This window comes from Mesoplodon bidens, assembly GCF_964165515.1.
Source record: "Mesoplodon bidens genome assembly, chromosome: 2".
NCBI classification, from domain to species: domain Eukaryota; kingdom Metazoa; phylum Chordata; class Mammalia; order Artiodactyla; family Ziphiidae; genus Mesoplodon; species Mesoplodon bidens.
The window spans coordinates 178,882,059-178,895,528 of NC_138177.1; the positions used below are offsets into that span (position 1 = coordinate 178,882,059).

A 13,470-nucleotide genomic window follows, 5' to 3' on the forward strand; every position below is an offset into this window, starting at 1 on the left:
ACCGGGCTGACACGCCGGCCCTGGCGTCGTTGCCGGGGCAACAGCGCGGGCCCTGCCCGTGGCCCTGAGCCCTCAGCACTTTCATTCTCTTTCTTTCTTTCTTTCCTCCTCGTTCCTCTCTCTCCCTCTCTCTCTCTCTTTCTTTCTCTCTTTCTCTTTCTCCTTCTCACTCTCTTTTTTTTTCTTCACTCTTTTAGCATGGTTTTCCTAAAAAGTTTTTTAATCAATCAAATTTGAGGCAGAAAATAGGTTTTGTCACGCCTGGTCCCGGGGTGCTTTGGCTCTCACTCAGGCTCCTGACAGCTCCTCAATGCAGGACGGAGGCCAAACAGAATATTTCTCGGGGAAAGTGCCCGTTTCCATGACACTGCCCCTTGTTGTCTGTGCTGCCCCCTCCTCAAGCTGCCCGCTGACACGGCCTCAGCCCTGTGAAAGGGCCCGGCCTGGAGACGGACGGGGTGTGTGCGGGTGCCGGAGGGGGCAGGAGACAGCATGGGGGGGCGGGGTAGATGGGCCGCGACAGCTGCCCCGAGCCTCCCCTCTGTGGCCTGCGAGGGCTGGGGAGCAGGTAGGGGCGGCAGGGCTGAGGAGCCTGGCCTGGTGCTGCGTAATCAGCTGAGCCTCATAAATATGGAGCCGGGGAGCCCGGGGTGAGATGCTCGGAAGCCACATCCCGGATGGTCGGTGGCTCCAGCCAGAGGGGACTGCAGGCGGATGAGGCCTCTTCGGGTCCTGGTACGCTGGTCACAGCAGCTTCTTCACCCTTCCCTCTCCCGCTCCCCTCCTCTCCAGCCTTTCCCTCCACCCCCGACCCCGGCCCAGGGCAGCCCCCTCCCTACCACCTTTGGCGCCCTTCCTGCCCTCCCTCAACTCCAGCACCTCGTGTGCCTCTGGTCCCCTCCAGCTCCCAGGCCCACGGTTCCCCGCTCGGAGCTCCCTGCAGGCCCTCGGCGTCCTCCCTCTCTACCCCGCTTTCCCTCTCCTCCTTCCCACCTCGCCCTTTCACCCGCTCCCCTCTCGTCTACTCTTCTTGCTCTCTTTTATAATTAATGATTAGTTTTCATTGGTTTGCTTAGGCAGCCTGACAGCAAATGAACAGAAGCCAGCCCAGGGCTGCCAGGCTCGGGTGAGAGACCACTGCACTTCCGAACTGGCACCCGCCGGGGGAAGGCAGGGGCAAGGCTGACCTGCAGACTCTGCCTCAGGCCCCGGCTCTCAGGGGGTGGGTCAGGCCACACCTGGGCTGGCACAGTGGCCAATGGGAAGAAGGCAGGAGGATCTTCACACACAATCGGGGCTCTGGTCTGTCAACTTTCTCTGTGTGCTTTTGTGCTTATTCTCCTCCTCATATCCCCCTCCACGTTCTCATTTACGTAAGACATTGTCCACATCTTCCGAGATTAGGGTCAGGTAGAAGGAGAGCAGGGGCCCTGTCTTTAGACTTGGACAGGGCTTAATTCCGATCCCTCCCTGTGGACCTATGGGGTTAGCAGCTTGACACGTCTGGGCCAAGATCTTGCTTTGTCACATGGACAGGAGGGAGCAGGTAGCCAAGCAGACCTGGTTCTGTTTCTGATTTACCATGTACCTCTGCATAGAACTCAACCTCTTGGTCCTCAGTTTTTTGGTCAGAGTACTCAGGTTGAAGAACATTGGATGAGTGCAGGATGGGTGGATGGGTGGACAGCTGGCGGAGAGTGGCCAGGATCCCTGAGCACGTTACTTCTGTTTCTTAGCCTGGAAGCGTTGCACTTAACTTCAGCCTTCCTAAGTGCTGGGGCTCCTGGTCTCCTCTGTGTTTCCCCCCCGGCCTTGCAGAATCCTTCCTTAACTGCAGCAGCTTTCTGATTCTCTGCCAGGCCCTGGGTGTGCCCAGTCACTCACTCACACAGGCCAGAACCAAACAGCAGGAACAGTGAGAGGCAGAGAGTGACAGGGGAAGATGCCCGGGCAGAACGGAGAGAGAAAGTTGAACTTCTCAGGTCCCCACGGGGGTTCCAGAATCCACCCAGTGTCCCAGATCCCACCCAGAGACAGCCTCCCTGCTCCCGTCTGCCAGGCCGCCTGCCCCAGGGCCAGGTGAGGGGCAGGACCCCAGTTCACGTCCCTGGTCCCCGCACGGTAAGCATCTCCGCCCTCCCCATCCCTCCTCCACCCCCAGCCAACTCCTGGAAAGTTTCCTCCCCGATTGTTCTGTGTGATCAGATCTGCAAGTTGCTCTCTAAGCTTCTTGTCACATTTTGACTTAATGAAGTGCAACTGCTGAGGGATTTAGGTTCAGCGCTCCGGTCTCCCGCGCTCCCTTGTTGTCAGAAAACAGGGGTGGTTGGGGACGGCAACACCGCGCTGCGAGTCGTTATCATTCTGGTCAGTCTGTTTAACACAAAATTAAACAAAGAACTAATTAGTGCCTCATGAATTAATAAATGCACAGTTGCTGGGGAGGATGGAAGGGGAGAAAAAGGTGGTGGAAGAGAGATACTGGAGTTGTGGAGTTGGGGGGCTTTGGAGGTTCAAGGGAGGCTGGCCGGGGTGCCTTGAGAGATCTCAGGCGGGCGGGTGTGGGATGGACCGGACAGCGATGACGCCCTGCTGGGCCGATGGGCGGGCTGGCTGGGCTGTGAGCTCTGACAGCCAAGCCTGCCCAGCGCCTCTCAGCGGAGGCCCAGGGTCTCTCTCCCTTGCCCCGTGGCCCAGCCCTGCTTGGCCTCCACTTCCTCCAGCTCTCCTCTCCGACTGCTTGTTTTGTCCACTCTTCCCACCTCGGCCCCCTCTTCCATCTCAGCAGGGCTCCCCTTTCCGCTCTGCTGCCCCCTCTCTCTGTCTGCCCAGCTCTCTGCAGAATCTTAGCTTCCTACCATCTGGGTCAGATGGGCATCAGAGGCCCATGGGGTAACCCCCCCCAACTGCTCGATGCCCACCAGAGCCCGGTGTCCAGCAGGGTGGGCTCTGCCTCAGTGGGCACCCTCCGCCCAGGCAGCCCAGCAAAGGCAGCGAAAGCTGGCAGAGGACCCAGCCCTCCTTAGGAGGATGCGTCAAGTACAATTAGCATTATCTGTCTAAATATGTCCTGGGAACGGGAGGGCGGGCAGCGGGACTGGGTGGCATTCCCGGAGCCCTGTACAAGGTCACCTCACCTCTCGCAATCCCCCCAATCTGATTTGGGGATTACACAGCCTAAGGAAATTGGTGTTATTCCTCTTGCATCATTGATAAGCCACAAAGGAGGGAGTAGGGAGAAAAAAACCCTAATAAGCAGAAAATCCTTCCCGATATGGGTGGAGTTCTGAAGGCCCACGGGGTGGGAGCGGGGCGGGCTCGGGCAAGGGCAGGTGGGCCCAGGTCAGCAGGCAGAGGGCTCCTTGGGTTTTCTGTCCACACGAGGCGTCTGTCCCGTTTGAACCTGGCTCCCCAGACTCACGTGCTGGGCAGGAGGGCCTGGGCCTGGCAAGCTGGGCTGAGTCACGTGTTGGCTAAAGACCCCCTACCTTGCTGGGCCATTTTCCCTCTCCCTACGTGGGCCCCCGGCATGGCTTGTGACTCATCAGTAGGACCCCAGGGTGGAAGGTGCTGTCTGCAGCCTATTCCTGGGAGTTGAGGCTTCCTGGTGCCCTGGCCCCTGGTCCACCCTTGCCCCTCAGTCACCCATGTGCTGTAGATTTTCAGGGGCCAAGGGAAGAGAGTGAGGGATGGGTGCTGCTGTATCCTGTCATTGTCCCCAGGCCCTGCTGCTCAGCCACTGCAGCTCCAGGAGAGCACCCCGACCCGCACACCCGCATCTCTGCCTCCACGGAGGTGTGTGCAGTATGCTCTGACTTTTCTCTCTTTGGTTAGGACCATATTTCCACTGTGATCAACCCCTGCTGCTTTCTGAAGTTTTTCAAATTTTGGTCGGCACGTCCTTTCAGATGGGCCAAAATCAGTGCCCGCTCCGCGCGTCTGAATTTTTGACACCCTTGGCCACCCTGGAGCATCAGCCCCTTGGCCTGGGGGTGGCAGGGAGCCCTTGGGCACACACTGGGGAGTTGTACGCATCCTGCCTTGAAAGGCTAAGAGGCTCTTCTCTGTCCCTCCCCAGGATGAAGTGACGCCCCCGCTGCGAGAGAGGAGCCTCTAGGACCCGCTACAAGGTAAGGCCTGAGCCCTTCCCCCCAGTGGTGACCACGCGCCTGCTACACGTGTCACCCTGGGCTGGGCCCAGTCGTGCTGAGCCCCCAGGGTGGGTCTGGAAGATGGAGACAGGGAATTGGAACCACACTGCCCATTTGAACCTGGCAGGAAAAGATGACCCCGGTAGAAGGGTCTCAGATGCGTTCTTAGGCTGGAAATGGGCTGGGGAGCCATGGATCGCTGACTCTGGGCGTGGAATGCGTTCAAGGCAGCGTGAGGCAGAGGGGCATCTGTGGTGCCAGGGCTCAGCCGCCCGGCAGTACCGTGCCCAGCTCTCCGCAGTGCCGTCTGCCCGCTGTGGCTGCTGCCAGCTCTCCCTGGAAGCTCTGCCTGTAGCTCGTGCTTGGGGAACCGCGTGGACTTGAAAGCCCTAGAAGTCCTCTCTCCTGGGAAGCTGCCGGCCCCGTGGCCTCCTCCTTCTTCCGTGGGAGGCTGGCAGGGAGGAGGCCCCGGGCCCTGAGCCCAGATCAGGCTGCTACCCTTCCCTTCCCCAGGCACTGGGCTCCCCTGGCCTGGCCCGGCCTTCACAGGCTGTCTCAGTTCTCGGGTGGCTCGAGGAACCTCGGGGCCACCAGGCCTCGGCCCCAGGCAGCGCCGTGTCAGAGGTGACCGGTGGAACGCCAGTGTTATGTAAATAGCGGGGCCTGCCCGGCGGGCGAGCTGGCTGGCTGCAGCCATCCATCATCCGTGCTCTGCGGGGCGGGGGACAGACACGGCACCGTGCGCCTGGCTCCAAACCTGTTTGTTTTCCCTTTGTCTCACGCATTTCGGGGGCCCGGCTGTGACCGGCTCTGGGTTTTGTCCTGCTGGCCCCCTCCCCCGGGAGGACGGGGGAAGGGAGGAGATTCGCGAGGCTCCCACCGCGGCATCCCTTTCGGACTTCAAAGGCTCCCCCAGCATTGTCTGTGCCGGCGGGCAGTGGCCCTGAAAACGTGATCAGAGGCGGCCGGTGTAGGGCAGGCCCGGCCCGCGCCCTGCGCTCTCACTGGGGCCTGTGGATTCCTCCCTTTGCCGCCAGCACCACCCTGGTTACAGCTCTGCCCCCCGGGCCTCTCTCCTCGCCCTTCTCTCCCCTGGCATCCCTTCTGGCCAGCCCGACCCTGCCGCTGCCCCACTCCCGTCCTCTCTTAGCCAGAGCCCAACACCTCTCTCCTGGCATCAAGACTCCTAGCATGTTGAGAGCTTCAACTCTCCGCCCCTTCATAGCATCCCTGAGACTCTGAAGCACAGTGGAGGGCTTAGGATGCTGGGAGCTGGGACGGACCGGTTCCTGGACATCTGTTTCCCATCCAGCCCTTGTTCTCTTTCCCTTCTTTTTCTCCACCCTCTGCTGCTAATGAGAACCTGATTTCCTCCTGAGCCCTCTGCCCAGCCCTTCCTTCCACTTGACAAGGTTCAGATTGGCTACTTCTGTCCTGAAAGTCAGCCCCAGGTGCTTCCATTCTCTGGAGCAAGGCTTGGCAAAGTATGACCAGAGGGCCAAATTTGGCCCACTGCCTGTTTTTGTAAATAAAGTTTTATTGGAACACAGCCACACCCACTCATGTGCATATCAATTATGGCTGGTTTCACTCTATGATGGCAGAGCTGAGTAGCCACAACAGAGCACGTTTGGCCTGAAAAGCCTAGAATATTTATCTGGCCCTTTATAGGAAAAGTTTATTGTCTCTCCCTCTGGGGTTTCTGGCTCCTGCCCTCTGCTCTTTTTTTTCTCCCGGCAGTGGTAAAATATACACACCATGAAATTTACCATTGTAACCATTTTTAAGTGTGCAGTTCCCTAGCATTAAGTACCTTCACAGTGCTGTGCAGCCATCATCCTGCTCCGTGCTCGTGTCTTGCTCTGAGGGGCCCGGGGAAGTTGTCAGGGAGCCCTGTCCCTGAGGTTGCGGGGCTGCTTGCAGTCCTGGTCCCTTTGGGGCTGCCCTTTCTCTCTCTACTCTTTGTAGGACCTCATCTCCTGCTCAGTCCCACCTACCTAGAAGTCCCGGCTTGTCCTCTCCTTGAAACAGCCACTGTTTCCTCAGGTCTCTTGCTCCCGGCATCCAGGAGCCTTGTGTCTCCATCCTGTAGCCTTTAGCAAGTTCTCAGATCCACAGTTTCCTCTTCTGCAAGGTGAGCAGAATATCTACTTTGCAGGGTTATTGGGACAAGCGAGTGAGTGAATGGGGCCGAAGGTGTCTAGCCCGGGGCCTGACAGGTAGGCAGCGCCTGCGTTCCCACCTTCCTTCATTCCTTTTCACCTGCCAGAGCCTGGGTCTCCGCCATGCATGTAGGAGCCAGCAGTCATCCCTAGGCAGGTTCCATGCAGTCCCCCACCCCTGCCCCGGGACCACTGAGTCCCTCACCTTGGAGAAGCTGAGACTCCTCGCTTGAGCGAGGGTCGTGGAAGAAAATGCCGCACGGGTGGTGGACTGGGAGTCACTGGAATTCTCAGGTCGGTCCTGGGTCCTCCATGTCTGCTGCAGGGCCCTGGGAAGTCGCATAACCTCTTGAGCACCAGTTTCTCTATCTGTAAAACGGAGCCCTGACGACCACGCTCTCTGCTTTGCAGGCTTGTTGCAAGTACGAACTAGGATGCATAGGGGAAAGCTGTGGGGTCTGCTGAGAGCAAAGCAAGCCAAGGGAAGAGTCCGGGTCTGAACTTGGGCCCATTCTGGGGCAGTCGGGACCCACTCTGCAGTTCTGTGGAGAAGGCCCTGGACGTTACACGGTGGGCACACGCTCAGTACAGGGGCAGGGACCAAGGCTGCACGTTACTAGCGCTGTGAGCTAATCTGGGAGCCAGGCTCCGAGCCCTAGAGGAAAGGCTGGCAGGGAGGGGGAAGGGGGGAGCGGGAAGGAAACTGAAGCTGTGCAGCAGTCAGAGGTCTGAGACGAGCTGGGAGCCGGGTCCCCGCACAGCTCACGAGTTGCCCTTTCCTGCTGTTTCTGCCGCCGTCTCTCTTACTGGCCTCTTTCCGCGGGCTCCCGGCCTTTTGTAGATCTGTTTTCCCCTCCAAGCCTTCTCTCTGCATCCCATTAGTTTCTCTTCCTCTTCACCTTCCCACCGCCCGTGCTGCCACCCCCAACTCCATGGCGCTCTTTCTTTCTCCCTCTCTCTCCTTTTCATCTACTCCGAAGGCTTTACTTTACTTCCTTGTCACCCTAATTGATTGCATTAACCTTTCAGCGTATTGGATTTCCTCGGCATCGTGCAGAGAGCCCTGCGCAATATGCTTATAATCTGAGCCATAATGGACAGTTTGCCGTCAACAAGCCCCTTCTCCCATCTCTGCCATCGCTCCCGTTGACATCTCTCTTGCCCAGGCCACCATGGCCACTTCCCCTGCCAGCAGGGGTGGGGCAGTGGAGCAGGGCTGGGAGGAAGCAGGCAGAGCTTGGACCCACCAGTGGATTTCCCTGCCTCTCCCCTCCTGCCTCTGCCCCTGGCCCTGCCTCTGCTTTTGCAAGCCCCCCAGGTCCTTGCCTTGTGAGTCTCTCTGCTCCTGGGACTCTCCGCCCAATGAGTGGCTGATGGAGCCAGCTTGGATGTGGCGAATAAGAGAGTCCCCTTGTTCCACCAAATGGTCCTCAGAGGAAACCTCGCTTGCCCGGGAGGCTTTGGGGAAAGGTGATGGTGACCAGTTCAGGAGATGAAGAGTCGCTACGAGGAAGAGTCTGAGATCTCTGGGCTTGCCTGGCCCCCGAGCTAACCAGAGGCCTCTCTGGATCTTCTGGAAGCTGGGCCCACTCCTGGAAAGGTGTGGGAGTACAGAGGAGACAGAAAGAAAGGGATCTGCCGAAGGCAAGGGAAGAGAGACAGAGACCCTGCTGGGGCTGGCCTGGGTGCTCAGGGCAGCAGCGGCCCCTCCCACTGGGCGAGGAAGCAGACTCGTGGCCGCATTTGGGCCCTGTCTCCTACGCTGGTCCCAGGATTGTGTGATTGGGATCCTTGGTGGGCGATGTCTCGGTCTCTGTTTCTCATCTGATGCTTGACAGTAGCTTTGAGCAGACCCTCCTGGCTTTATCCAAGGAAGAGAGACGTGATCCCGGCAACAGGGCTGTAAGCCAGAGAGAAACCTCTACAGGGCAGGAGGGCTTGGCCTGACAGGAGACTGGCACGGGAGAGGCGGGAGGAAATGAGAGCTGGCTTCTCAGGTTGGTAAGAATGGGCTCCCTCTGGTGAGTTCCCAGATGGGCACCTGCTCGTCCAGCATCAGGCAGAGGAGCCAGCCCGTGCCAGCTGCCTGGTCCTGGGATCTCAGTGAGTCCTGGCCCCGGAGGTCCTGGCCAGGGCTGCCAGCCCTCAGACCCGCAGCCCAGTCAGCTGAGTCTTCATTCGTAACGGGATGGACATCAGGTTGAATACATTAGTGTCAGTCAGGCCCGAGGAGTGGGATGGAAGCTCCCCTCAGCCCTGGTGGTACTTCGCCTCTCCCGTCCTGCTCTCTCTCTCCGCCCTCTGCCCATCATCTCCTCCTTCTGACCAACCCCCCTCCTCCCATCGCTCCATCACTCCGAAGAGCAGGCTTTGGCAAGAGGGGGCCAGACCTAGGTTCCTCCCATCCTCTCGCAGTGATTTTGGGGGTGGGCAGAGGGCGCAGCAGGGAGAAACTAAGCAGCGAATTAAAGTTTGGTGATTGTCAGTGTCAGGAGAAGCTAAATAACCCTGTAACTAGTATGAAGGTGAATTCACGGTCTGCTGCACATGGAAAATATGAGTGCTCTGAGACGGGGAGAGTGAGCACAGAGCCGGCCTGCCACGGTGGGCAGCCTCATCTCCGGGGACGCGGGCGGGGAGGCAGGAGGAGGGCCATGCACTCTCCCATCCCTGCCAGCGAGCCAGTCGCCCAGGAGCCCCAACCAAGTACTGGGGGCGGGCAGCTCAGCTGCTTGACAACCTGCTGGCCTGGCCCCAGGGCCCCAGGTAGACATTTGTAAGCCCCAGCAGTATGAGTTCATGGATACCAGCCCAGGCCCCAGGATGCCAGCCCATCCTCCGCGATCCATGTGAGTGACTACTCGTGAATCCTTACTGAGCGTTACTCTGTGCCAGGCGATGTGCTCCGTATGCCCTTATGACAGCTCGATGCAGTAAGTGCTGTTATCATTCCCCCTTTTTATCCCCACTTTTTTATAACCACTTTATTGAGACATAATTCACACACCAAGTGTACAGTTCAGTGGTTTTTAGTATATTCCCAAGGTTGTGCCACCATCACCACTATCTAATTGTAGACTATCTCCATCACCCCAGAAGGAAAGCCCGTACTCATTAGCAGTCACTCTCCATTCTCCCCTACCCTCAGCCCTCGGCAATCACTAATTATTATTGACTTTGATGCTGAGAAAATGGAGGCTCAGAGAGGGTCAGTGACTTGATTGAGGTTGCACAGCTGGTGAGAGATAGAGCTAGGGTTTGAACCCAGGTAGTGGGACTCCAGTGCCCGTGCTCCGTGAGGGACTGCCCGATGTCCTGGCTGCCTACCCCCCACCACGTGCCCTACCAGATGTTTCTAACAGCGTGGGCTCAGGCATGTATCAGCACCATCCAAACACGTAGGCCCAGGTGGCAACACGCATCTCTCTCCCCAGGTATACTTGGGATTCCACATAGAAAAAGTCACACGCCTCAGAAGGACAGCCAACCTCCCCTCTTCCCCAGCCAAGCTCCTGGAAGGGGGGGCTGCCACACGAACTCGCAGCAGCAGGGGAGCCCAAGTGGCCAATGAGACCTAGGTGGTTTGGAGCTTTAAGATGAAAAATCCCCATTATCTCCTATAGCTGATCATTGTAACTGAAATAAAATGCCAACATAACATTCCAGGAAAGGTCCCTGCCCAGGTTGGGGCCACAGGCTGGGCCGCGTCCCTGGGGGCAATGCAACGAGCTCAGTTCCCCGCATCACACTTTCTCTGTTTTTTCTTCTCTCTCTTTCCTTCTGTCTTCTTCTCACTCCCTCTGCTTCTGTCCTGTTTCTTCTTGCCTTTTTTCCTCCTGCCTGCCTCTTTCTTCTTCACATGTCCACTTTCCCACCCCAAAACTTTAAACAAAACAAAACAAACCAAAACAACTTTTTGTGACCACACTCTTGCACTTGCAAAATTTGGCAATTAATGTGAAACTGTTACTGCCTCTGATAAGAGATAAATACAAGGATGAGAGACAAAGGGAAAGGTAGAGAATGAGTCTGTTGGATTTGGTTTGGGGTTTTTTCCTCCTTCTTCTCTCTCCCTCCAAAGCGGAGGATCCGGCCGGGCCAGTTTGGATATTTATTAAGAAAAAGCCAAAGATAATTAACTTTTTTGTTTTTGTTTTGTTTGCGGGTGCCTCCCCTGCTGGCACTCCTGACTGCCTGGCAAATTAAACCTGCTCCCTGCTCCCTGGGTGCTGGGCTGCTGGCAGCTTGGCTGCTGGCAGCTTGGCTCCTGGCTGCCCTGAAACTGCCGGGCCCAGCAGCTGCCCACCCAGCCACCCACCTTGGGTTTCAGATCTAGGGTCCCTTTATGCTACCACCGGTGCCACCTCCCCAGGCTCTTCTGACTCCTAGAGCAGACTTTAGAGTGGGGTAAGTGGCCTGTGGGTGTGGGGGCCGGGGAGAGGAGGGGCTACCGTTGGGGTTATGGCCAGCACTTCCCTAAAAGGAGATGGGGGCAAAAGAGTGAGCTCTCCCGCGGGGCAAGGGTATTCCTTCTGGCCAGTTCAGCCGGTCAGCTTCCCAGAAGAGGGTAAGAACAAGGAATGAGCTGGAAGTACAGGGAAAGGCCAAATTTGGGCCATGTCCATCCCCAGCTCTTCTCTCAGGAGGCTGGTACACAGCCAGGACCCATGGCTCCTGGGAATGCTCTGGAGAAGGCTCAGGGCCACGGAACCCTCCTATGATGTCTGGCCACCCTCAACATCGGGTTCCATCCTACTCCCCACCTCTGACCCAGCCCAGGCCGTCTGGGGGCCCGGCTGGGTGGTCAGAGAGCCAGCAACTGAGTAAGAAGCCGGCTGCCTCTGGTCTGCTGCCCTGAGGCCAAGCTGTGACCTGGGCCCGAGCCATGTCCACGGGCCAAGAAGGTAGCAGTTATAGACCTCACTCTCCGTGGGGGACAAAGTTGAGGGCATCTCAGGAGCCAGGACAGCCAGTGAGGACGCGAGTCCTCTCTAAGGGCCAGCCCAGCTCCAGCTGCTTGGGGTTGGAGGTGTGCTTTGCCCCTCTGTTAAATTAATATACCTCAGCCCCTCCCCTGACAGGGCCCTCCCCTCTGCCCCCCTGGCTTGGTCCTCAGCCTGGCAAGTAGGCAGCGGTGTGCTGTCCCTCCAGGTGGGGAACCTGCTTTGGAGCTGGGCACAGAGAGTAGGGCATTTTCCGAGGATTTTGCTGGCCCCCCCTTTTTTTTCTCTGAAATATAAGGATGTGCAATTTTTTTGGTTTCAATTTAGCATTGGAGAATTTTATAATTTAGTAATTAAAATCTCTGATAGGCTTTAGAAATTGCGGCTAATTGAATTTAATGGGAAGATGATTTTCAATTTTATTTGATTACCGGGACCCCTGGCATCGGTATTTATGGGAAAAAAATGGGAAATGTGCTGTGTGGGCTAAGATGGCATAATTGAATTAGGGATAATCGGATTTCTCCGTCATGAATTTCACTATAATTTTCCTATAATTTTCCATTAGATATCTAGTTTACAAATATTCACAAAGAAATGAAGCTCTTTCGGAATGGAGATTGCTGGCTAACAGGATTACGGGGCTGAGCGTGCGGCCGTGCCAGCCCCTAGACCGCCATAATGCGATCCCTGTATCTGCCTTACACTTAGCTCGAGCCTGGCCTCAGCCCCTCACTCCGCCACCCACTTTGCTGTGCCTCTCTGCTCTTTGTTTCCTCTTCATCCCCATTGATCCCCTGCCCCGATACCCACCCATCCGGGGCCCATGACCTCTCGTGCCCTACGGGCAGGCTATCCCATCCCCGTGCCATGGCATCTGGGCTCTGCCCTCCATCCCCACCATCCTTCCCATCCACACTTTGCTCACTCAAGGCTCCCCCTGACCCCTCCCGCCGCCCGCCTGGGGAGTGCACTCACACGCAGGCACACAGACTCCCCGCAGGTGCGAACATGCTTGCTCACACGTACCCGCAGTCGTCTGGCCAAGGCTCCTGTGTCCTGGCCCAGTCGCCTCAGAGGGAACCAGTTTATTGGGATCCTGGGGTGGGGTGCAGGAACAAAAGGAGCTTTGTTCAAGTTTATGTGAAAGTTACAAATTCAAAATGAGAGCAGATAAAGCATGAGATACCTGGTGTGTAAATAGGCTGGTGAGTGAGAAGGCCCCGGGCTCGGGAGGGAGAGGGAATGAGTGGGCAAACTGGGGATGCGAGGGCGCCGGGAGCCAGTGAGGGAAGGTTGTCCTGGGACAGCTGACAGGTTCCCCTGGACCCGTGTGAGGGGCCCGGTGGGTGGCATTGCTGGGCAGGGCTCCACGTTTTCCCTTGGAGGTGGGGTGTGAGAGGAGGAGCTGGTGGCTCTGGGCCCAGGGCCTCGAGACCGGGAGGAATTGTGGCACTGGGCTTTCCATTCCCCGGGCCCGAGGCACAGAAACTGTGGCCTGGCCTCAGGGTCAAAGAGGTGTTACCACGTCAGGGTTCTCAAGGCAAAATGGGCCATAGACTCAGAGGTGCCAGGGCCTTGGTATGAGTACACACACGGAGAGAAAGAGAAATCGGGGGACCCCTCCATGACACGGCCTCAGCCTTCTCAAATCTCAAATCATAACATGCTAAGATGGCCTCATTTTCTCTGCCTCTCAGGAAGGCCCCTCGCTCTTGGGCAGAGCCTCTTAAGCCTGCAGTGGCTGATTGTGGCCATCGTCTTGGCAGAGCTGAGGCTCTCCGGGCAGCTCACGCCTCCCTCTACCAGTGGCTGTGCTTGGCGAGCCCCTCTCGCCCGCCCTGCCTCTTCCGCCTTCCGTCCGGCTCTTCCAGTTCTATCCCTTCAGCCATTCCTCTCCAGCCTTTGTCCACCAGAGGCCCCCAAGTTATTGTGCAGCCAATCCTGTTGGTCCTGCGTGAGTGACTGGAAGGCATGCCCTCCCATGCCCTGACCACCATCAGCAGAAGCCCAGAAGGACATCATAGGGAGCCCCTAGGCTGTGTGGGTCACATATGCAGGGAGCTCCCCATATGTGCACATTGCAGATACACCCAGAAATCACCCTTCTCCCCTGTGTCTTCAGGCTTCCTTCTACACCCCAGTTGCTCAGATGGGGCAGCAGACACTTCAGGATTGGGATTTGGGTTTGACTGACTGCTGTTACAACCCAAA

The 13,470-nt window shown here is 57.5% G+C and overlaps 1 protein-coding gene across 2 annotated transcripts in view; it reads left to right on the top strand.

The window, feature by feature from the left end:
- Positions 1-13,470, top strand: part of CASZ1 (castor zinc finger 1) — a 149,919-nt gene that overhangs the window by 78,166 nt on the left and 58,283 nt on the right. For both annotated transcript variants that reach the window (XM_081220862.1, XM_081220863.1), the window contains exon 3: positions 4,079-4,130. The gene's annotated coding sequence lies outside the window, so the exon portion shown is untranslated. The remainder of the gene's footprint in view (positions 1-4,078; positions 4,131-13,470) is intronic.